Source organism: Thunnus maccoyii, chromosome 8 (genome assembly GCF_910596095.1).
Source record: "Thunnus maccoyii chromosome 8, fThuMac1.1, whole genome shotgun sequence".
NCBI lineage: Eukaryota > Metazoa > Chordata > Actinopteri > Scombriformes > Scombridae > Thunnus > Thunnus maccoyii.
Genome location: NC_056540.1, coordinates 23,743,063 through 23,769,042, shown reverse-complemented (window position 1 = coordinate 23,769,042; position 25,980 = coordinate 23,743,063). Strand labels below are relative to the sequence as shown.

General features: G+C 37.5%; 1 long non-coding RNA gene across 9 annotated transcripts in view; it reads right to left on the bottom strand.

Annotated features, from left to right (window-relative positions):
• LOC121901576 overlaps nucleotides 1-25,980 on the bottom strand; it is a 214,293-nt gene that overhangs the window by 153,718 nt on the left and 34,595 nt on the right. The window contains exon 3 of one of the 9 annotated variants that reach the window (XR_006097325.1): nucleotides 19,268-19,446. The exons of the other annotated variants lie outside the window; for them this stretch is intronic. This is a non-coding gene — a long non-coding RNA (uncharacterized LOC121901576). The remainder of the gene's footprint in view (nucleotides 1-19,267; nucleotides 19,447-25,980) is intronic. 9 annotated transcript variants of the gene reach the window in all.

The following is a 25,980-nucleotide window of genomic DNA, read 5'->3' as shown; positions in this document are numbered from 1 at the left end:
GCATACATAGTAGGCTACATAAATATGAAACTGTACTGCAAAGCCACAGTTCACCATGGAAACATTTATAATTAGGGCCTACTGAAAGCAGCCTCTCTAATCTTTAAAGTAAATCGCTAAAGAAAAACACTCATACATCAAAAGGGGCGGATTTAGTGATTCGGGGGCTTCAGGCAAACTCTGTCTTGCTTTACAAAGTAAACAACAGTTTGATTTTGGGACAGTTTACATTCACTTTGGGACAGTGGTAATAAAGCTCAGTCTGGAGCCCTTCCTGATGTTATTCATCAGACCATTTAATGTAATAACAGACCTATAGTGCCACTATATCATCAACCATGTACCTGTATGGATGTGTTTGCACCTTTCCACTGTTTCAGCAGCAATGTTCATGTTCAGCCATATCTGTCTTATGTTATTCATCATCCCATTTAATGTAATCTCAAACATATAGAGAGAACAACAGTTGTAATACTCCCAGACCCAACAGATGTTATTTTGACTATGGTTAGGCTTATATAGTTTCAAGGGCAAGGCCACATCAGCATCATCTTTTCAAATTAGCTGAACATCTTTTGGAGATAATTTAAAATAAACCATCAGCCCTATTTTCTGTATAAATCAAAGATTTTATTGTGGAGGTGTAAACAATGTAAACCATTAAGCCTAAATGCAGCACTAGTGGTACGCTACATCACTTGGATGTTATGTAGCCTAATTGAAATTGTGCTCCTTGAAATGTTTGGGCAGATTAAAGAGAAATTAACAAACACAGGTATCAACGACCAACTATCAGTATTGGAAGATTGGCATGCACATGCATGCACAAATGGTTTTAAAACCATAAGGTATCACCTCAGCCCTGGTTGCAAGAGTGCAACTAATCTGAATGCACTATCAGATAGTAGTACTGGCACTATTGATTGATTAATTATTGATATCATGTCACTTGTGCATGCCACAGACAAAATGTTTGACAATTTTAGTCATTCATCAAGCTACTCAAATGTGAGGATTTGCAACTTTTACATGTTTTATATCAGTGTAAGTGGAATATCTGTGTGTTGGTGAGACAAGACAAGTCATTTCACAATCCTTATCAAAGGTATTTCTTTGATGTCTGCCTATATATTGTTTAAACTCTCTGATACTGATATCAGCATTTTCCTTCCAGTATCTTTTAGGCTATATAAACAATTGATTAACTGAAAAAATAATTGAAAGATGAATCTATAACGTTATTACTTGCAACCGTGATATAGTTATAGATGAGTTTTCTAAGAAAAATATTTCAGGAAAATCATTCAGTCTGGACAAAGTACAACCATGAATCACTGTAGCTTAGCTAAACATGCCTGCACAGCTTTGATCCAGGTGTAATTCATCATTTGGCAGTTTTCTGTTAGAATGTTCATACTCACAAAAAAAACAATACACAAAAGAGCAGCTCAGCTATAGCGAGGAAAGCAAACACAATTCATCAGCTGTGAAATCAGCCGTGAACAGCAAATAGTTAGCCATGATTTTCCATGGCTAACCTTTGAGAAGTGATGACTTGTTAATGCAGTTTAATGCATCGAAGTCAAGAATCAAACGTCAGTGAACAAGAGATTATTCTGTTTTTTGCTTCTGAAGCAGCTCCCAGTGCAAATGGCAGCGATTTGATGGAAAGAGGATGCACACGCTCCATCACTAAAGTGCTTTTCTCTTCAGACTGTGAAAGTTTCCACCACTGAATGAGCTAATTTATTTTCACAGGCTAAAAGACAATTGCTTCCTGAGCTCAGTGTTGGCTCTGTTGTTCTGTGTGTGTGTGTGTGTGTGTGTGTGTGTATGCGTGCGTGCGTAAGCTCAATCATGTTTGTACACAGGTATTTTCATTTTCACGTGTGCGAGCATGTGTCCTGAAAGAGAATAGAGTGAGGATTATAAATTGAGGATAATAAAACGGTGGTCAAATTATTGGAAATATGCTAACAGCTGCCAAATTGCTGTGTTTTTCTCTGCTGACAATAGTGACGAGAAAAACAAAATAGAGAGGGAAAAAAAATTAAAAGCTAGAAAAACAGACAACAAATTGACAGTAACAACAGAAAAATACTCCTTTCGACTAATTTTTCTTCATTAGAAAAGCATCTTGAGGCACAGATACATGCAGGCTTTTTGCCTTGTTTTTGAGTGTATCTCATTGTCTGTGTATCCATGTTTCTCTCAGTCAAACCACAGTCGCACAGTGAAATTCATTTGCAAAATAGCTGCTGTTGGAAGTTTGGTGATGTAATGACTACTTGTGCTCCCAGTTACTAATTGGATAGTAAGTTAAGAGTTTATTCACAGGAAATCTTTAGTATATATAGCATCCACTCCTGTCTCATTGTCTGAATGACTGTAAACCATGTTACATCTCTTGTGGAGTGCTTTATACTCTGGCAGATGAGAGTGATATAATATATGAATGGTGTACTCTCGATTTTTGGATTTGGATTCTGCTAAATCCTGGATTAATTCCAGTGCAAGTTTTTACAGTTCTTCCTCTCTACAATATCAGCACATGGCAACTACAGTATGGTTAAGGTTAGGAACAGTCAATAAAAAGGCGAAGGTTAATTGCAAGTCAGTGAAAAGACGTAAATGTTGGTCTCCCACATGACGGTCTCATGTGCTACTGTAAAGGTCAGGACAGCTCGCAGCACAAATTTACTTCACATCCCCAAGCCAATCCACTAATTGCAGAGATTTTTTTTAAATAAATTGATTTAGTCTTAAATTTTGCTGTTATGAACGCTGCTGTGACCAGGCTTGCTCCTGTTTATGATGCTGCTAATTGACTTAATTCATATGACTGAGATGTAATACACTAGTTTTTACTTGTGCTTTCACATTCACAGGAAAAGAAAAAGAAAAGGTTGCACATTACTTTATCTCCACTGCTTTAATATAGTGAGATTCTGTGGAGAGCATGTTCATATGTGCTGGGAAACATCTGTAGTAACAAGGCTGTATTCATGTAGCCTTTTACAATATATGTAAACATCTCCAACCCACAGCTCTTTTTGTTTGAAGCTTCAATAAGGATACTTCTTCACCTCAGTTACCTCAGAATTGCACTGAAGCCTGAGATCTAAATGGAGAAACATTCAACCACCAGTGTGAAATTATGAAGGCCTGAAATAGGTTTCCATTCACAGAGCTTTAACCCTTCTATGCTTGCATGTTCCTTTTTAAAAGGAAGAGGTATGAGGTGTCCTCAGTTTATACATGAGTGGTGCTCTAACTAGGGCACAGTGGGAGACTTTTTATGTGTTGCCTCACCTGGATTATCAAGGGAGGCCTCACCACACATTGCTGCACAACATGAAAAAAAATGAAAATGTGAAGCATGACCCTGGGTATTTGGATTTGGGACGGATGTTTGAAGAAGGAGGAGAACCTGGAGGGATAAAGAGACGAGGGTTGCCGTATCCTGCCTGTGGTGCTGTGCTAGCTTTCATGCCAATTAAACAGCGCATGTAATTCTCATGATAATAATGGGTGAGAGGCGTTTTAAGGAATAAAACTGCTTTATCGCTCCCTTGGGTCTAGAGGAGATCTTCAGGAAATATTAAGGATTGAAGATGTCTGTCCTTACAAACACGCATCTGCTGGGAGAGATAAGAATAGATGTTAAGCGTGGCAGCGTGTAGGAGGAAGCTGCAGTTAGAAGTGGGGGGGGGGGGGGGGGGGGGAGGTGTGAGAGAAAACTAATTACTGTGTTAATGTCGCTGATGAACTTTAATTTGGCAGAATGCAATATTACCTGAGAAAACTGCATTTGGAGCTCAAAATACACCTGTCTCATTTACAGTTGTAGCATATTTCTGACAGTTAAAATCTAATTATTTTATTGTTTGCAATATCTTATTACAGTTTTTTTTATATTTACTAACAATTTTAAAAAATATGTAAATACTATAGTGCAATTAAATGAATTGATAGACAAATACCTTTGTGCTATTGCTACAACATCACTATCTCAGCAGTTACAATATAAATATGGTTGTTTTAATAATTCCCTGAAAAGCTCTCAGATACACAGAGCACTATGACAGCAAGTTGTACATTACATATACTGGAAAGTGTAAATCTATTTTGATATTTTTTCCATCTAATTCTTCAAATCAGTTTCAATTAAGCTTCAGTCATCTGTAAGCATTCCAGTGATGAATATGTGTGTGGGTTATGAACTGGACAATAATCATGAGCCACATCTGTGCTGCAACTTCTATAAACCCCATATGGGAATGTGATTTGTTACACATGACCGCAACAGTTCAGTCTGAATCATCTGTATCACAGACTGCGTGTTAACATTCAGGGTGTGTTTGGTCAGTTTAGGGAGGAGACGCGTACCGCCTGAGTGACCCCATGGAAATAATGACCACTGTCTTGTTTTTGATTTGCAGAGGTTACCAACCCTGCTTTAAACTCAGGGTTGAAACAACGCCTGTAGATGTAGTTTTAATGAAAAATAATGGCTGTAGACACTTTATACTCCTATGTTGTGTCATATTTTCTGTATTCCTGTGACTTTATTTGCTGTATTTTGGCCGTATACTGTAACTTTTCACCAGTGAGCAGACTGACTACTTATCACACAATATATCCAGGGGGAATGTTTTTAGTACGTTGGATCTGGTATTCATGACTGTCATGTTTAATGTACAAGGGAATGCTTGTTTCATTGATTACCAATGTGTACAGACTCGAAGTAGAATACAACAATAGAAAACAAGACAAAACATAACTGAGAAATGGGATCAATAAATGTGTTAAAAGCAAGAAGAGTATAACTAAATAAGAAATAAGAACTATACAGTATATATACAGTATAAATGCAGTATAAATAAAAATAAATATAAATATACACCAGAGTATTGCACAGTTGAATTATTGCACAAAATTATTGTACTGTTAAGTCAGTATAGCACAGTTCAAAATATAAATTATGGGGTTACGTGCAGGTTAGTGCTTCTGTCAGTGTCGGTCGGTAAATGTGTGTTTTTAAAAGTTATTTTAGGACTGCGCTCACTCTCAGTCCTGCAAGGTACTGTAATTTGGCACCGATTGATCTAACATGAATTGGTACTCAGTAGTACCAATGTCATTCGGTCAGTACCTCAAAAGTACCGAGTTCGGTACTTAACCCTATCCTACAGGGCCCCAGTGTTGCTGACCACTCGGTCCGACACACAGTGTTGCAAATGCACTGATCTAATAGCAAACCGTCTTGAAAGTACTGACTTTTGATGTCCCTCATGAGGTTTGAACATGCTGCACAACAAAGCCATTATAAAATCTGAAACAGTCCTCAAAATGTATAAATCATGACTGCAATGTTGGAAAAAACTGTACTAGCTAAGTTGATTTTGACTAATAAAGATTTAAGTCCTTAAAGGGAGATATTCCAAAACGGAGGAAGCGATCGTAGCTTTTTCGCTGTGCTGCTCCGTTCACTTTGATTTATGTGTCAGAGTATAAACTGCTCAACAAAAGAGGAATGGTTTGCAGACAGTTATGAGACAAGAGTTAATGGTACAAATACATCTTTTGAGTAAACTGTGTAAGTTATTGTCCCATAGGTGACCAAGCTAATGAGCCTGCTAATTTACAGTTAGCCCTTTGACAATTAGCTATAAATGGCTCAGTGAAGAGAAAATAGAAAGATTGTAACTAACTCGTGCTAGCATGTTATCAGCTATCTAGCATGTTAGTTGAAACACCTATTTTGTGAAGACTCAAGGATGAATTATTAATATCATGTGAGCCTTTTTTTTCTTTTTTCGGAAACCATGAGTAAATTCTACACAGCTATTAGCCAAAACTGTATATTCATTAAATAAATGAGCTACAATATGTAATGTATATATCCTTATTCTCACTACAATGAAAGACAACATTGTAAATGTCTAAGGTTAAGGCCTGTATCTAGAGCATCAGGAATAGCCTCTACTCTCATTTGTGAGATAACTTTGTACAATTTCAAGCTGTAAACCCGTCAAGGCTCTGCATAGATGATGAATTCAGTTTTCCTTATTTGAAGGCATAGAACAAACACTACCTTTTCACACTTACTGAATGTATTTTTTCATCAATATAAAATCCTGTTGCTGATAAAAACCAGCATGACACACGTCTGACTTCATGTGGCTGCAAACTGATTTAGACAAAGAAACAGCAGAGAGCAGAACTCCAGCTGGTGCATCCATGACTTTGCAAATAAACCAACCAGCATATAGCCTAACAACGAAAAAATACAGAAAAATACGGCTCTGAAAAGAGGGCTGAGCACAACAAATGAAAGCATCAAACCAGTTTTTTTTTATATAAATATCCTTTGAAACTCCATTATTTATTTGAGTTATGCAATCTTAACTCCACCACCCTACATTTATCTGCAACAGAAATGGATACACATCAAATTTTATCTTCATTTTTTTCATATATTTGTCAGATGGTGCTCTACATAGATGGCTTTGGCATCTGAAACAATCTGGTTTTCCAGACAAGAATTTTGGATTGGAATCAGTTGGGGGCAGTACTTAGTGTCAGAAGTATAAAACTGCTGGAAGCCCCAGTCAGTGAACTGTAGTTATTGATTGTTGGGGGACCACTGCAGGCCTGGGCTGGGTAATTGCATGATGGGCTCCTATGCCTGCAGGAACACAACTCTAACCCAGAGGCCAGGAGAGAAATGGTCACATTGTGTCCTTAATGAACACCAGCAGGATGCCTCAGAACTTTGATAGCACAGACCGGTGCAGTGGCAGACCTGCCTGCTTTGATAAGCGATTTAAAGAGTCAATCCTGAATGTTTATTGGACCAAATAAAGTAAGACATGGTTTTATCTTTCAATACGCAGTCTGACTTCAAACTTGGGTCACTGCCTTGTGGAAGAAAAATTTGATTTGATTTGTGATCATTTGGGGATTTTGCTGCTTCAGGCTGGATGTATACTCCAAACGTTATTGAATTTGGCATGTTCTCAAAGGCTGTCAAACTGCTGTGAAATAACTGCACTGAGAGCGTGCGCCAGTACACTCAGTGCAACTTGAGCTCGGTTTGTTTAGTGATGTCTATGCCAAAAAATGGAGAGGCTTGTGACAGGAGGAGAAAAACCAGAGACATGCAGCCCAAAGCACACACATACTCAACACACGTGTCACTGATGACCAAGTGCAGGCGATGATGAACAGTATTGGATGGCTGTGAAATGAATTGTGAACTATAAAGATATTTTCAACAAGTTTGAACACAAACCAACAATTTTGTCAGTGTAAATACACCAAATACCATTATGCCAGTTTAAATCCCAATTTATCCAGCTGACAATTTGCCAGAGACTGCAGTGCTTTGACTTTAGGCTGCTAAATTAGCAAACAGTTTAGTGCAAATGAATCAATGACCCTTTGTTTTCTCCTGTCTTTAACTTCTGTCTTAATGGCATCTAAAAAGGAAAGACACAGAAATGGAAGTTTGTCTTTAAAGCCTTTTCTGCTAGAGAAACACTTTCTGCACAGTTCAACGTTTTCCCCATAACCTGCAGATTAGCTTTGTCCACGCAGTGATTTTTCTTTCATTTAATCTGCTTTGAAGGAGAAAGCAGGCAAGGCAAACTGCCACCTCTGCATTGTCTCTGTAGATATGAGGGGTCTTGTGGCCTTTGTCCTGTGAAAATGCTGAGGTAAGTTAATGGCAAGTGTCTTCCCAGAGGCTAAAAGTGGCCTATCCTGTCTCAAGGACTGACCACTGTGGGAGCTTGTTTCTGCAAATGATGTAGCGAGAGAGCAATTCATGTTTTTAAATCAAGTGTAGGATAGCTGCTTGACTGCTTTGTACTTTTAATTGCCTCCTATTAAAAATCTGTTTATACTTACATACAGCTTAGCACAGCAGCTTGATTCATGCTCAAAATGCACCAAGATATTTAACTTAATTGTACTATTAATGACATAAATCACCCAACTGACAAAACATGTAGTATTACAGTAGACGCTTAATTTCATGTCAGTTTTTGAAGTTGCACATTATTTTTTATCCTTTGTTATTCTTGAGTTTGTATTATTTTTTCCATAAACTTCCTGTTAGAAAGCCTAAAAGCCACTGTACAGTACAAGACTCCATCTGCATAAAGCAGTTACAAAATGAAAAGTGATAAACAGAAATACAATTCTCAGTTTTGTAATTAATGTAGGTAAAGGATGTCTGTAAGTCAAACTGGTTTTAGTCCACTTCAACTAAGTTTCCTTGAAAATTACATTTACAGGCTATTAAATGTTTTCTTCCAGTCCATGAAGTGTTTCATCTCTGTACAGCACACACATTATGGTGAGGTGATCAGTAGATGGTGGGCGTACAAAGAGCAGACTTTGATATGGGGGATAATTCTCTACATACATTTGCTGTTGTAAATTAGATGTATATAAATGTAATTTTTAGGAGACAGGGTTGTCCACTCCGCCATGTTTTTATTTTTCATCATGCATTGACCTGTATGGCTAAATAATCTCTTTACAAGTCTATTACTAGAAATCTGCTTCATGTTGCTTGCCAATTCATCCAGCACCCATATACTCCCATTATTTCTTATTTGGCCCATTTTGAGCAAAATCATTCCCTATTGTGCCCCACTTGATGGACACGGAAGTGAAAGTCCAACAATTGGGTATGTCTTCAACCAAGATGATTATCAGCTTCAGTAGGTCTGCAACTTTAATCAGCAATAACTCCTTCGGTATTCATTATTTCAAAGTATCTACTTTCTTAATAGAAAAATCTACAATTTAAAAAATAGTTTCCTTAAAGTAAGTTTGTCTTAAATAGGGGAAAAACTCCTCCATGGTTTGGTGAACAAAGAGCTTGATAGCTGCAGCTGGCTATGCTAACGAGCTGAAGCAAGAGTGACTTCTGAATTTAAAAACACTTGTTAACAATTGTAATCACTTAAATCAGTGGAGGCTGGTGACGCAAATAACTGGGGAGGACGGGAGGAAAACCAACCCACAGCATCATGTTATTTTACACTAGTTGGCTACTCATCTCTTTTGTTTCTTAGCTCTTTCTTTTGTTCCAAGTTATGTTATGTTCAAATGCAGGGCCGTGCAGAGACCTTTAGAGGGGCAGGTGCTCAAAGTTAAAAAGGGGCACATGAAACAAGATTTTAAAACACCATACACCAACATAATTTATAGCATAACCTGTTTAATTATAGCAAACCATATTCAAACAGAATATAACATGGAATATTACAACAAACTGCATCATAGTATGAGGCTGCTTCTTTAAAGGTTTATACATAGCTAGTAGCCTAAACAAAGAAGTGCTCATTTTAGCCCTGGAGTAGTTCAGAATGTGTTATTTTACCAACAAAGATCACTTCAAATTTATAGTATTGTTCTATTGTGACAACAGTTTTATGTTCTCAGCAAAAACAGACAACATGTCACATAATTTACACGTTTCCTGTGTATTTTCTTAGCATACAGAAACAAAGTGCCGCAAAGCTTATAATCTGATACATGTACAGATCAGTGCTGAATACTAGAAAGATTGAACACTAAAAACATTCACAGATCTTAAAGTGTAGGTTCACATCAGAAAGTATTAATGCATGTATCAATTACATGACTTACACACTTCTCTATATTCACAACACACAAAAAACAACCTACAAAGCTGACAGCGTTATCGTTGTTGTTATTCTAGTTACTTCTAGTATTTAAAAAGTCTTAATTCTAGTTACTTTAAGCTTATTACTCAATATACGGCTCAGCTTAAAAACAAACAAGAAGGAAGAAATTCTCATTCACAAATCACACAACATCAACAGGTGACTGAACAACCACGCAATTAAAAACTGGATCGATTCCAAATGAATGAGTCCAGACAGCTCACTGTAACTCTTCAACAGGAAAACTACCTACCGCACATTATATGATCTCTGCTGCTTTCACACAAGAGATAAACTCTGAGATAAATTCACACAACAGCCACCGAGAGACATTTAACCATCAGAGAAGAAATTAGTGAACCAAGAGACAGCAAGAGAGAAGCTGTATCTGACTCACGTTATCTGACGTCTTCCTTCTTTCATGGAGATGAAGTATCCAACAGCAACTAATGTCCCACTGCATTTGTTGCTGTTGGTCATCTTGTCTGTTTCTTAACAGAACTTTGTCAATGACAAACAAGCTAACTCTCTCAGATGTTCTATTTAAATTGTGTTGTTAACTTTCTGCTGTTGAGAGGAGTTCACTTCAGAGCAGCCGCAAGCCACCGTAGTCCCACCGTGTGTCCAGCCCGGACAGCTGAGGCAGTGAGGCCTGAGGCTGCATGAGCAGAGCGGAGCTCTCCATCTGCTCCCCGGCAGCATCTTGCCGCTGTCATGCCCTCCAGCCATTCTTGCCGTTAGCTTAACAGTCCTTCAGGGCTGCTACAACAAGCTATCTCTTGCGTTGGCTAACGAAAGCAGGTATCTCCTGCTCGATAAAAAAAAAGGAGACATAAATCTTAAAAAAAGGAAATTTGGACTCTGTTGAAAAGGCCTAAATACAATGTACTTTCTTAGTGATGTGTTGAAAAGTAGTTCACAATTTGCAAGTCATAATTTCTTTTCTAATAAGCAATGTATGAATGTATGAATCTATCTACCGCTTCACTGCCAGTTCGTCACACTCACATACAATACACTGGTAGAGGAAATTATCATTGGACCAACACAATGTCAATATTGTATTCTGGTTGTTGATTGGTTAGGGAGGACATCCTCCATTGGAACGTCATTTTACATGTTTTGGCCAATAACAGATAAGCATGAAAAAGATGAAGTACATTAAATTGATATAAGAGATCCAACCCTAAGGAGGACAGCAGGAGCCCGTCCTCCTCTGCCCCCCACCACCGCTTCACACAGACTGCCCTCTCCCTTCCTGCCCTGCAGGTGTCGCTGTTGAAGCATTTTAATCTGAATTTCAGCAATGGATTTTTTCCAAAGAAGAAAAGAAAAAGAGAAAAAATATTTTATAAATGATGCTGAGATTTGGTAGTGGTTTATTTCAACCAACTACTCTTTTTTATACTTTGATCTCCCTCTTGCTTTTCAAAAATAGAGGAGCAACCTCCTCTGCCTCCATGGAGGAGCCTCCTCTGACTATAATACCTCAAAGCTTCAACCCCAGATACAAAGGCCGTCCTGAACCCTTGTTTTTGCTCCAGAATATCAATTTAGCATTGACCCCCACAGTGCACACGCTCCGATGTCAGCGAGCGAGACAGATGGACTCTGTGAGCGGGGGTTGTTTGACTGAAGTAAACTAACCTGTGATTTGGGATTTGATGGTTGAAAGGATTGTTGGCTTGAATCAGTCAGGAGAGAAGTTAACAGAGGCATGAACTGCAGGGGTAATAGACTGGAAGAATGCAGGCAGTTGAGTGCTGAACCCCCCGTGTTCACAGAAACCTCCAGAATTAAACTCCCTCAAACAGGTCGAAGTGGAAACTGAAGAACATCTGTGCTTCAAGTTAAGTTTCTAAACCCATTTTTTTGTCAAAAATAGAACATATCTTCCCACTAATCCTTAGCTCATTACAGATTATTTGATCCCTGGTATTAAATTGAATTCCAGGTACTAATCTGATTCTCCATAAATCTCATTCTTTTTAGCATTTCTCAGTGGCATTCATAAGACTTAAGACGGCTGGACTTTTGCTGTCCAGACTTTCATTTATGTAGTTTTCTAAGTATTTATGTATAAATAATCCATGTATTCAGTTGGTTTCAGTTGACCACTCTGTTGCTAGTAGCAACACTGCTGCACCTTTCCATAGCAGTAGCATTTAAAGTCACAGTGAAAGTGTGTTTAGCTTCTGTACTGCGACATACAGAGAAACGGTTGACAGTTACAAGAGGGATTTAAATCAGATCCTTCAGATTTGATTGCGTGCTTTAACTTTTAAGCACTTTGATTGTTGCACCACTTTCTTATTGTTAATGGTATTTCTTATGTACTTGTCTACTTACAGTTGTTTTTTACTTTAATAATTAAAAAACAAACAAACAACCAACCAAACAAAAAAACACCACAAAAAAACCTTCTGTCTAGCTCTCTTACTCATTGCACTTATACCTGGTCAGCAGTAAAGGACTGTTGGTCTTCCTCACCTGTTAGATCAGAAGGAGGAGCAGCAAGGGAAAAATTAATACATTTGACCTCAACCACATTCTTTAGGAAGTCAAAACAAAGTTTTTGTCCACTGCTCCTCCTATGACATGGCTCTGCTAGCTAATACAACCCACAAGCAGGCAAGTGCAGTTTTATATGAAGGATGTGGTTAGCTAGTTGCCCCAAATTACATTTGATTGGATACGTTTTTGTGTAGTTCAAGATGAGTCATCAAACTTATGAAAAATTTTACAGGATGAGAAAAAAACTGGGATTTTGATATAAAAATACATATTTTTTGACACACAGCATATTTGGCATATAACAAGAGATAACTGAACATAGCGACACATGATTATAACTTGGAAAATGTATCTTTGATTTCATTGTATATTTAAACTGACATTTTCTCAGATCTGTATCTGAGCAAATATTGAGGGGCATTTTTTTCATCCACTCCAAATACCCTTGTTGGACTATTATCTGGAAGAATTCTTTCCTATTAACCATTTTGTGACGTCTGTTTGTAACTTGAGGTGTTAAATTTCAGCGATTTTCTGCAATTAATTTAGTGTAAAACAAGCCATTATAGTATAGCTGTCTGAGGCTACTAATACAACATTTAAGCTAACTGTCCATTTAATTTTGGGATGCATGTTAGTCTTCACTTTTACTCTTGTGGACTGTATGTTACTAGATTAATTACTTCCTGTAGTGCTGTTCTTTTAGTGATGATACTTTATTTCTTCCTGTCATGGGATAATGTAACCAATTTATCCGTCCATACTTTTGTGAATCCAGTTTTTTTGTTACTATAAAAATACATCTTTACAATACGTTTGGTCTATTTGTTGTTTTCTCCATTGTTTTTAAAGCATCCTCCAAAGGCCATTGTGCTAGTGATAAATTGCTAATGTCTAGCATTATGGAAGAGAAGTAAAATAATATGCAGGCAAATAGTCGCATTCCTGCATTCATTTAAAAAAAAAAAAAAACGCAGCTCAGATTTAACCTTTATAATATAAGTTCAGACAGAAGGCAGAGGCGGCCTGCTGTACAATACATCTGAAGATGTTTCTCGGCTGTGAGCTAATATCCCTTGAAAAAGCAAATGAGGCAGAGAAACAACCACGTTAAGATGATCTCGATGTGAGATCCAGCCAGCAGTCAGGAGAGACTATTACGGGCGGTTAAATGGTTTTGATAGATTCTCTCTCGCTCTGCACCTCTCATTTTAGAGATTTATGCAGGTGCAAATGCACACATGCATGAACTCGGGTCCATAAACACACACACAAACACATGTGGGAGTCTCAGCTCTGTGCAGGAAGGTACATCATGTTATTACTCCAAATGTGGCGTAAGTGAATCTAAACCACATGATTACATCAAACAGGAGGGCTGTGGACAATTTAGACACTGCAAGCTAAAAACAGGCACACTTTGGCAAAACGAGACTGGTAGTACACACACTGAAGATAAAGTGCACTAAATGATGTGTATTTTCATGTGTAATGTTTTCTTTGTCTTTGATAGCAACTTTAAACCAGATGTTCACAAGTATAGGGCTTAAGTCCAAATAACACATAGTTGATAATCGAGCTATGCTGAGAATTTGGGGTCATAAGATTATTATTTTTTTGTGTACGGACATATTCAAGGCCCTCGCAATGAAATATTGGATATAATTGCCTCACTGACATTATATCTGTTCTCACGATGTGCTCCATCCTTGACATCTGATCTATGATACTCTCTGAAGGGACAGACTTGGTGAAGGACCTCATAAATCACACTCAACGTTTCCCAAAGACACATAAAGTTAGAGGCCTCTTGGCTTGACACAATGTGGTCCCTCTGGCCGATGTTACAGTTCAAACATGTCCGCCCTTTATGAGGGTTTTGACCTTTTCATTCAAGAACTGTTTTACAAACTTAAAAGTCCTCATATCCGTAAAAAAGTAACTCTTGTTTTTAAGAGTTTACGGTTTCCTTCAAAATATTTAGATTCGTCACTGTTTACTGAAGGCATTTGTTCCTAAAAGTCTCAAGGATACAATAAGTATCCTGTAGAGTAGTTTGGAAATGTTGCTTGATGAGACTTTCAGGCTCTTTTTCTATTAAAATTCTCATACAGCATCATCTATCCATATTACCATCTCAGAGAAACAGAGGTTTCTGTGTCACACAGTCAAATTCCTGCAGTCAAAGTTAATTATCGCCAGAAGGACAGAACATCTGAGCTGTGTGCACACCCAGCATTTGTTCCCCCTTCATCTCTGCCCAAAGAGAGCTCTCACCCTTATCTCCCCTCTGTACAGTATGATGTGACCACAAAGAAAGCAGCCAAATTATCTGGAAAAGAAAATAATGTCATGGCGCACAACACAACTATACTCCAAAAAATGTTCAGATAAAATAGGAATGATAAGAAAGTACGTTGATATTTTGGTTGTGGATAAAAACAATAACATCCTGATAGGATAATCAGTTTTGATGTGAGGTTACAGAATATTGTTTTTAACAGAATACCCACTTGGTTTTTTTTCTCGGTTAGAGCAGATTTTCAAGCACTATGTCAAATCACAAATTAGTAGGAAAATACAATGGATGACACGTTTCTCTTGTGCTCTGAGTCAACTGTACACCAATCAAAATCAGCCAGTTTACAGCTGATCAGCCATGACTGGCCTGTTCAGTCTCATACATCTGTATCTTTGCCAGTCATATTTTCCACACAAAGCCACACTATGGTTCACGTCATGCACACAGCTGCTGCGGCACAGACAACACAGACACACACAACATGCACGTTGCACACACAGCGCAAAAACAGTGTAGCCACACACACACAACATGTCGTTGGTGTGGAAGTTCTTAAGTGCGAGTGAAGAAGACACAAATCTCGCAATTTGTAATACTTTTAAGTCCAAAATAAGCCGTGGAGGAACAACCTTGAAAACATTTGGAACAACTAACTTAATCAGACACTTAAAAAACCATCATCCTGGTGAACATGCCCAATGTCAAGTAGAAAGACCGAAGTTATTTAAATAGTTAATGAACATAGAATTGAATTTCAACATTCCCTTTAGGGAAAAGTTACGAAAATGTTTGTCTATGCTGTCAATTATAGTTCTTAGAAAGAAAGGAAATATATAAAGAAAGAAAGAAAGAAGTTTATTAAATTCTTATAAAGACAGAAGACAGAAGACAGAAGAAAATTGCAATCTGTAGCTCTGAGATTTTTGACAGTATTTATCAATCAAGTGTCTTCTCCAGACTCAACACTTCCTGTACCAACAGCTGTGAAAGGCCCTGGAGGCAAAACGCCATCATGACTGAGTTACAGCACCTGTTCGATTTGAGATGGACTTTATTTGTCTGGAGAAAAGGTTTATGCTCTGCCAACATGCCGCCTTTCCTCCCACACATTCATACCATAATGTGCACAAGCTACAACTCCCTGATTCTCCTAAAACACTGTGCTGAACGTAATAAACATCTATGCACAAGACAGTCTTTACATGAGTTCATTCAATTTTTATCAAACTGCCATCTGGTGAATCATCATTTACTGGCTGCTACTTGTCCACTACTGTACCGATCACAATCTTCATCCCAGATTCCCAAATGAATTCTGCACCTGTAATCCCTACATCCAGTGTGGCGTGTTTTTTGTGTCCTGCGGTAAATGGATGGCATGAAGAGAAGAGTGTTCTTCACTTCATTACATGATCTATTTAAAAACCTAAGAGCAGATGCTCCGGTGGGCTGATTAAATGATGGCTGATATCCTCAGCCAACATGTTTCTCTCCCACGAGAAGGCACCTGTGTCACTCTATGTTGCAGCAAAGCAATACTCATGTTAAATCCTGCCTGGTTTACGCTGCCACGTGTGCGAGACGGTTTTAGCAGCTACACTGGGGAGGATGAATCAAGCTGTGGGCATCTATCTGTCAATTGTGATATCGCAGACATGCAGAGATGATGATGTCATTCAGTGTTTAAATATTACTTGGATGTCATTTGATGCAAATAAAACTTACAAAAAATTAAATATCATTAAATTATTCAGAATTTATTGATGAACATCGAGTGTCTGACTTCACTAAGCCCAGTCCCTCTTAATTACTGTTGCAACACCTGTCAAGCTTTCTGCTCTTGCATGGTAATGGATTTTCACAGTGCTAATGGTGTCAGATTTACAAGTCAAAATTTGTGGTTATTTTGAGACAGTGGGTCCTTGGTTTCAGACAGAGCCAGATGAAACTTGGCTTCACATTTCTAGCTGGTGACCATCAAGTGACAACTGCTTCTGACATATTTTATCAGCTATAGCTAGCTTGCTAATTAATGTTAGCTCCCTTCCATGTAGGAGACATGGATATAAAGCAACAGCTTTCTTCTTGGGGGAGCTGCTAGCCATAATACAAGGAAAAATGTGATTGAAATACTGTATTACAGTACAGTATTATGAGGAAAATTAAACATTTTACTCCATAGCTCTGTTTGGATGCTTGCTATAGAAAAACACACTTGTTTATACTGTCAAGTTGTATACTTCCATTTTACAAGAGAAAGGCTTGAAGGTTAGCTACTAACCGATGAGACTGGCAAATACAATTCTATCTCAGGTAATGAGTTTGGGGTTGGTGGAGTGTAAAAAGACCCAAATCCAATAAAGTGCCAGCCAGAACTGCTAATGTTACCCTGAAGTCCGGCTCCCACACAGTAGAACAAGGCTTCCTCCAACGTGACATGTAGCACGAAAAAGACAGTATGTTACTACTGTAGGTAGTATGGACATGCTAATGATTGCAGCTTACATTAGAGCACATTTTTCTCAATGTAGAAAGGCTGAATAAAATACACCACACTCCAGAGACCTCTACAGCATGCTGAGAAATCTGATTGGATGGGGGGGGTTGGATTATCCTGCTATGTGGAGTTACGATTGCTGATCTATGATTGGACAATCACTGTTCAGGGGAGGAGTTTAGCAAACAGTGAACTGTTCAAGTCTTGAAACATGTTTGTTATATCTGACATTTTTACATCGGTGAGAAAGAAGACACATCTGTAAACACAGTAATAACTTGGTTTCAGTGAGAGCCAGTAGCTTAACTTTTTATTAATTTAAAAACTAATATCCCTAAGGATCCCTTTCAAATCTGTAGCTAGTTTTAGAAGATTTTAACTTCTTAACATCCGGTTTAATTTAATTTCCAATTATAGTACCTTTAAATTTGGTAAAATAAACTGACCATATCACACATACAGTTCATTCTGTATCAGTTTGTTCCAACTCTTGTGCATCATTATTCAGCCAGAATATCGTTGGAAACTTTGGGATCTCCCTTAGAATTTAAATTAAAGTTCTGTGGGTTTGAACAGAGTTTGTCAAAGTTTGTGGGATTAAGGAGGTTAAAGGTACTGTTTTAAAATGTACTGCATGTTAAAAAAAGATACTCAAGCTGGGTAAACCATACACAAAGTCAATACACTGAAGTTTGAGTGCAGTGTTTGAGAAAGCTGTGATATTCTGAGTGAAAACAGTGAAAATATTCAATTACTGCATAACTATTAAACATTTAAATCTCCCAGTTTGGGAAGAAAATATCAAACCTCTTGAGAAAAGTATAAATCCGAGGGTTTAACATGAATATGCACGATGAGCTTCACTCCGAAGCAAGGCATTAATAATAAAGCTACACATTGGGAATGCAAGATCTTAAACACTTTGTGTGTTAACGCCTGTGATGTGACTCAGGCGTGACTCCTATAGGAGTCACATCACAGGCGTTAACACACAGCTTAAACGATTAAAAAGCTGTTCTGTCTGTGCATCTCCACAGCAACAGAAGTTTCTCATGAAGGAGGATCTCATTATTGCTGCCATTGTGTGACACCAAAGCAGATGCTTCTTTGAGGAAATTATTGCCATTTAGAAAACTGGTTTTAATGGATAGACTGTCATCACTTCAGAGCAACTCTTCAGAGCACGAGGGGAACAAGGCGGAGTGACAAACTCAATTAATCACACTCTGGCTTGTTCACCGCAGGCTCAAGATGGTGGCTTTGTACCTGGATGCTCATTATAGCGCTGTTCTTGATGTATGAAACAGAAATAGCTTCCTAAATGTTTTGGCTTTTGTTTAAGGCTCATCTATGTTTAGCCATTCATCATGTTAATTGACTCTCCCCACTTTGTTGTGCTGATTTGGTCTTTTTTAAAATCCATTTTTCATGTCATACCTGAGTCACTTTAATATCATCCTGACTCGAAGTTTAACATCACGGAGAAACTGTTTTTAAAAGCAAAGTGGTTTCAACAAATCACCGGAAACAAAACAATTACTACAAGTGTGTTGGCAGTTCATGAAAAAGCTATTTCATGGATGATTAATGCAAAAATGTACTCCATGAAAGCTCCTTTATTATACAACAAGACTTGTCTCAATGCCTGTCTGTGTGTCTCTATTTTTAGTCAAACTTCTTTACTACATTTTGTACATTACAAAGCAAAGCAATGCACGAGTTGAAACTGAGCCAGGAGAAAACGTTAAAGGACACAGTTAAATCAAATATAGCTTGGACAAAAGGAAATAAAATTAATTTGGACAACTGAACCCCCAACCCCAAAGAAACTGATCTGAAATGAATATACTGTATCATAAACAGAAGTGAGTTCTTGTGAAGTGTATTTTCTTTGCACCCCCAAAGGAGTCTCTAGATAAAAATTTTGCAAGATGGGATACCAAAGTGGGAAAAAAGGATTTCTGTTCCAGTTTTTTCTGTTTTATCCAATTTTTGCTTTTATCCTGCTATAGCAGTAACTTTTTCCGCTTTGGTCATATGAAAATCCTCTGAATGAAAACCCCTGTCCGTAGTAAAGCTATAACCTGTGACAATGGAGTAGAGGTAGAGAGGAGTCGGGGTGTTAGGGGAGTCACAGCTCAAAAAGGTTGCAAAATGCTGATTTAGAATACTTATTCACACAGATTATGACTTTAAATTTGCATGATTACTTACTATATGTTCTAAATTCAACCAATGAAGCTTTACCTTTTCAGCTCTTGTAGTTTTAGATTGCTGAGCTGACGTCACATACAGGCTACTTCGCTCTCCCATTTGTTCCTGATGCGAACAGGGAGCTCCAGCGAGGATGTAAAACCCAGGTGTGACAGGCACACAGCTGTGAATCTGCATCAGCTGCTGCTGTAGAGACTCACAGGGGGGAGCGGCTGTGCTCCACAACAGACACCGACAAATATGTTCCATTAGTGTCATCTGGCATAGAAGAGGAAGCATATTTCACTGTCTGTATTGAAAAATATACATATGCTGCATTTTAAGTTTGCAACAATTAAAATTCCTCACTTTCCTATAATCCCATTAAAAATCCTTTAGGAAGTTTCAACGTTAAGTTTTTGACACTGTTTGACATCATATATCTGCTCCGCATCTGGTTGTCCCACCACTACAGTAAAGCTATAATATATCATGCTTATAGGGACTGAAAATGTATACTGTACATTTTGAAGCTTCAACATGAATTGCAAGCCCTTCTCTTTCACACTTTTAAAATGTGTGAAACAATACATTCCCCGTAACTCTGTAGATATGTTCAGCATAATTTTATACACATCTCCAGGGAATTTAGCACAACATATTTAGTTTTATAAAACCACAGCATCTTAGCTATAAATTAGAGCTGCAACAATGCTTTTTTTTATTATCAATTAATCTGCTGATTATTTCCCCAATTAATTGATTAATCATTTTGTCTATAAAATGTCAGAAACAGCAAAAAATACCTGTTATAATTTCCAGAGTTAAATCTAAAAATATTCAGTTTACTGTCATGAATGACAAAGAAAAGCATCAAATCATCACGTTTGAAAAGCTTGAACCTGCAAATTTTTGGTATATTTGCGTAAAAAATTACTAAAATGATTATTCAATTATCAAAATAGTTCAATCAATTTTCGGTAAATTGATTAATCAGATAATCGTTGCAGCTCTAGTTTTTATATGGTATCTGTGTTGGATGTCAGATAGAATTATCATGCAGATAAATTAAACTGTAATGTCATTTTGCCCTCCAAACCCACTCTATCTAGACATTAGGATTTTTTTTGTACTGTTTCGACTCTGGAAAGTACATAATGTCTCAGACATAACGAGCACTGAGATATTCTGGCCTTGGTAAACCTGAGGCAATAAACCACAGATACTCCTCCATGCAAAACCCTGGAGATCCCTGTCAGATTGGATTTGTGTAAAACCATCAGGCTGTAACATGAGGAGGAGAGCATCTTTTATGTGCATCATGTCCACAATAGGACTCTGATCCACCTTGTTCGAGCTATGGTGCTGCTGCGTATCTCTCGCTCTGGTCCTAAATAATTAAAAGCACTTAGTGTGTCAGCAGTCACTGGGGACTTGGTTCACACGTTTGACCTGCCTCACTGGGTCAAAAAAAACAAAACAAACCCCACAAAAAAATCAAAGACTTTCTAGGAATTATTGAAAAATCTCAGACATGTGTCTCCCAGGGCTGTGAGGGAGGATAGCCAAGTTACATTTTTTTTTTTTTTTTAACAATTTTGGCAGGAAGGATCCGCCGAGCTTGTGTGCCAGCAACATCAGGCTTTACATTCTTTCAGCTCCAAACATTCATACCAGTCTTTCACAATTTTTGACAGCAGTACTCTGCAAATCCCTGATGGAAAGAATCTCTTTTTGTTTCTCCTCCTACTGTACAATAGGGGTCAAAAGTTCGTCTATAGAATATCAACACTGGGTATGTGAGCCGCCATTTGCCACAGTTAATGTGTTATGCACATCAACTTTACTTGGTTTTCCCAGCCAGGATTTCAAAAGAACAATCGTGTGACTCTGAACTTTTGGATGCAAGTTAGAATTAAAAACTAACCGAGAGAAAGGATCAGAGTGACCGCTAATCGAATCATTCAAATCATTGTGCATAACAAGAATCATCAAGTGGCTAAAACCACCCCTAAAAAATATATTTCCTGTTTTATTAACACATAAATCCACATTAACTGTGAGAGATCCACTACAAGCAGTCGCTAAAATCTCCCAAATCTCCCATTTATCAACTATATCAATAAATAACCAATCAAGGTCTGAAGTTTCACTGTGAGCTTTCCTGTTTTAAAGTGGGCATTTACAGTGAAGCTTCTGAATCAATTAGGAGTGAGTGTTATTAATAAAAATCTTTTATCGCTGTAATGTATGTTTATTTTTATGTTGCCATATTGATAGATATTGTGATCGTACATTTTCTGGAAAATAAAATAACCCAACATAAATGTCTGTTTTTGGCCAATCCAGAAAATTAAATATTGTCACATCAAGGTACTTCATCACATTGATACAAAAATAATAGAAAATATTACCTACAAATTTGCAACACTGCCTACAATGGCCTAATATTGTTCAACCAGAAATATCTACCAATGGTCCGTCATATCTCTGATAGTTTACAGATGTATATTGTCTGTATGTTTTTTTAATTTCAACTTTACTTAATCAGGTAGTCACATTGAGACCTGAGAACAAGAAACATTCATAACCACACAACCAGCACACAGAACAACACAGCTAAGGCCAGACAACCAAAACAGTTAGAAGAGTCATAAAAAAGTACATCAGTAAAGGTTTAAAATCTTCAAAAGGGAATGAAAGCATGTAGTTTGAGGGCAGTTTGTGGTTCATTTCATTTAAAAAAGGTGCAGAGTACCTGAAACCAGTTCTGTCATGATTCATGGGTACACAAGAGATATCTAAGGTTATGTAGTTACTGGATCGTATAGTAATTTAAAAGTGAGAAGAGATGTAAGATAGTTTGGAAGCTTAAACAATAGAGTTTTATAGATGAATATCATTAAATATATCTTCATACACCAAACCCCAGCTGTAATGGTGAAAGAAGCTTCCAGTTGCCCACAACATATAGTGTTAAACGGCACGCTGAATCAGCAGATTACTAGAGTGTAGATATGCAGAAAGCAATTTGACCCACTCCACCTGCCCTAATGCTGGCGCCGTATCGATCTACTAAGCTGTTTGCTGACAGCGTCTGTGCAATCGACGCTTCAAACCAGACGCAAGACGAGGTTCCTCTGTTTTGCTGATTGGTTGATGGGGTAGAAGATTACCCCTCTTCCTCGGGGTGCACTTCAGAATTTGAGTAGCTTTTGGCGGTTGATTTAGAGGTGAACACTATACTAACGTGGGCTTTAAAACTTGTTTAGTTCCCTGCAGCTGAAGAGGATGGAAAAATCTATTGTTTTATAACACACTTTTTGTTTTCGGTGAAGTCCTTTGATTTTTTTTTTTTATTTCGGAATTTAATAAGAGGATAAACCCCTTGAGATGCACCGTCTTGTTTTCAAAGGGGTCCTCAGGCACGAAACATGAAAGTTAACAAACATTTAAACAAAAAAAAGAAAAAAGACAACAGATTAAACAATCCAACGACACAACACAATCAACATAGTAACATCAACAAAGACGAGAGCTTCCTAAACCCAACCTGCTACATCTGTTACAAGTGTCATCTGTACAAAAAAAATGTATGAGAAATAAAAGATCAAATACCATTATGAGTCTACTTAGAACCTAAAAATGAAGATAAATACAAATCAAAGAACAAGAACAAGTAGATTGAAGGTTTAATGATCTCAGTATGACCTTCGTTCTAGTAACCTCTTCATGACGGAAGTCTGAGAACATGAGGGCTGAAATTTTAACTCGACATGAAGTCTTCACCGTCTGCAGCGTAACACGACATGACCCCACGTCTGTTCCGTGCAGGCTATCTTCTTTGATGCCTTGTGAAGAAGTCAGAGCTGTTAATGTGTTGTGGCAAATGATAGACAGCAGCTGTGAGAGAAATTAGCGCCTGAGGTCTGGTGATATGCTTAGGGGCAAAAAAAAAATCCAATGTACTGTATTGAAGAGGCATCAAGGCTGCAGTTGTTTTGTCATTTAACATGTAGTATGGGCTATTTAGGGTAATATGTATGTATAGTAATTAACTGCGTGACATAAATGTAAATAACATTTCAATCTGCATGTCCACAGCTGCATGTTTTTCATAAATACTGGAGCGTGTTTCATAAATTATTTGAAACTTCTTTCACTCTTTGCTGTTGCCAAATCCCTGTTTGACATTGAAGTCACCACTAATTCTCTTCCCGGAGCTAAAACCAATTTCTCATGCTTGTAATCCCTTCAGAATAGTCATACTACATATACAATAATCCCAGGATACAAGATGAAAAATATCCATCCTCTGGACTTCTCATTCTTTGGGAGTGACTCGGAAGTAGACACATTGAAGCAATCACATGAAAGTACAGTTTTTGTGTCATAAAACATTCAGAATATTGTTCAGGTCGAGCAGGAGTGAAAGTCCATATAAAGGTCATTTCACTGTGTGACAGAGTTTTGCTCATCACAGTCGCTGGGAATTTGCCAGGTGCTTGAAATCAGCTTTAAGCATAGTGTACTTCATGTGGATTAGGACTGTTTTTGTTCTTTACTTCTATTTTTTTTTTATTCTGAATCCTTCATAACTTTGTGTTTTCAGGTAAACAGCCTCAACTGAGGGATTTTCTGTTTTGACTTTTGTTTTGTTCTGAGGTCACGAACTGTAAACAGAGCTCTGAACAGACAAGACCGACTGCATTTAAACTAAAGAATTGCCACAGACTGAGTGAAAATAGTGCATGGCACTCAGGTCCAAAGTCCCAGCATCCCATGTACATCTGTTCAAGTACAGCTGGGTCCACAGATTCATTCAGGCACCAACAGCAACTCTGAAAGCAACAAAATGTAATTTCACACCGTTAATGTGCCACTAAATAAAACTGCAAGTGCCTGTGTCATAAATACAGACGTTTTTTTGTTTTTTTTTGCCACAGCTGATAAGTGACCCGTTTTACATGTTATAATTTACAGTGAAGTGGTTTGAGTGAAAGTAAGCTTACAGGTGAGAAGACCACAAATTAGACATTTTAAAATAAGCAAAATACCTCAAACAGGTTTGAGTGTTTTCAAAAACTGAGGTGCAGTTGAAAGGTCAGAGTGAGCTAGTAAACAAAAGATTAAGATTAGGGTTTTGGGTTAAATAAGAGAAATCTGTAGCTATAAATACTCCTATAAAATGTTTTGCATGAGTTGGAAATGGAACCCCATGATTCCCATTTCTTTGTCATGTCTCCTCTGTGTAATATTTTATCTAGCTCATTTCATAAAATAATATGAGACAGAAAAGGAGTGATTGTATGGCATCTATGAAATGCAATGACTTGGAAATATAAGGCTTCTTGTTTTTGTCTTTACAAGCTTACAAAAGGTGTTGAATATTTTTCTTAGAGCATTGTTGCTGAAATATTGTTATTGCCAAAAAGGCAACTTACATACAGTAATAGTACAGTATAGTATAACTCTGCAGGAACAGCAACAAAAGTTTTCTATGCTGTCAGAAATTCTTGGCTCATTAAAATGATGTCATGGGTGTAATATGGTATTGATCATCTACCTGAAAACTAATCATTTCTTTTCAGCTCAAAGCAATTTATGTAGGTTTTCATGAGTGCAAAGCATTATCGATAAGTCATTAAAATTTTCCAATGATACAGTGTATCACCCATTTTGTAAATTCATAATTTGCAGAAAAGACTATCAATGGTCTTTCCAGTTACTGGTCTAAATTATACCGGGTAAATCAATAATATAAATTTGCTCTACTACCATGACATATCGACTATGTCATTCCGACTGAACAAGAAAGAATTGATTACTAGATGAACTCAAGTAACTTGTGTCAGAGAAAGAAAGCAACCTTTGAGTCAAGCAGGGTTTGAAGTTCTCCCTGCTTGAGTCGTTTCTGCTTTTCTTCCAGAGCGAGACATCACTCTGCAACAAATAACCACATCAAAGCAGGTGTGCTCATGCAACACATTTCTTCTTTTAAGTGTCATCATTTGGATGTTAATCAATGCACAACATTGGATTGATTTTCAATCAAGCTGAATATATTTATTATTTCCTGACAGTCTTGAATGAGTTCTAATGGAAAGGCAGAGAAACCAGATACTGGAATATTAATACAGCACATTTATTGTGGGTAACACCACCAGTGAAACATGCTCAACTAGAGCTGCAACTATTAGTCAATTAAACAATTAGTTGCCAACTATTAAATTATTTGCCAACTATTATGATAATCGATTTATCATTTTGAGTCATTTTTTAAGAAAAAAAGTCTCTGATTCCAGTAAATGTGAATACTTTAGTCCTCTGTGATAGTAAACTAAATATCTTTGGCCAGGACAAAACCAGAAATTTGAGGACATCCACTTGAGCTTTGGGAAACAGCAGTCGACGTTTTTAAACATTTTCTGACAATTAATTAATTGATAATGACAATAATCCATAGTGGTAGCTCTATACACAGTGTTGTAAAAATTCCCCTCACTACTTAAACAAGACTATGATTCTATAGCCACGCTAGTGATTTTGAGGCTGTACTTTGCTAGCGTGCTGATGTTTGGCAGTTGGTCACAGGATCACCTAAATTATTACAATTAATCCTGAGGAGAACATGAATTTGTGTACCAAACTTCATGGCTATCCATTCAAAAATTGTCAAGATTTTCCCTTTAAAACTACAAATGTTAACCTGACAATGTCAACAAACGTGGCACCAGAGGAAAAGTCAAAGGGATCACCAGTCAAGG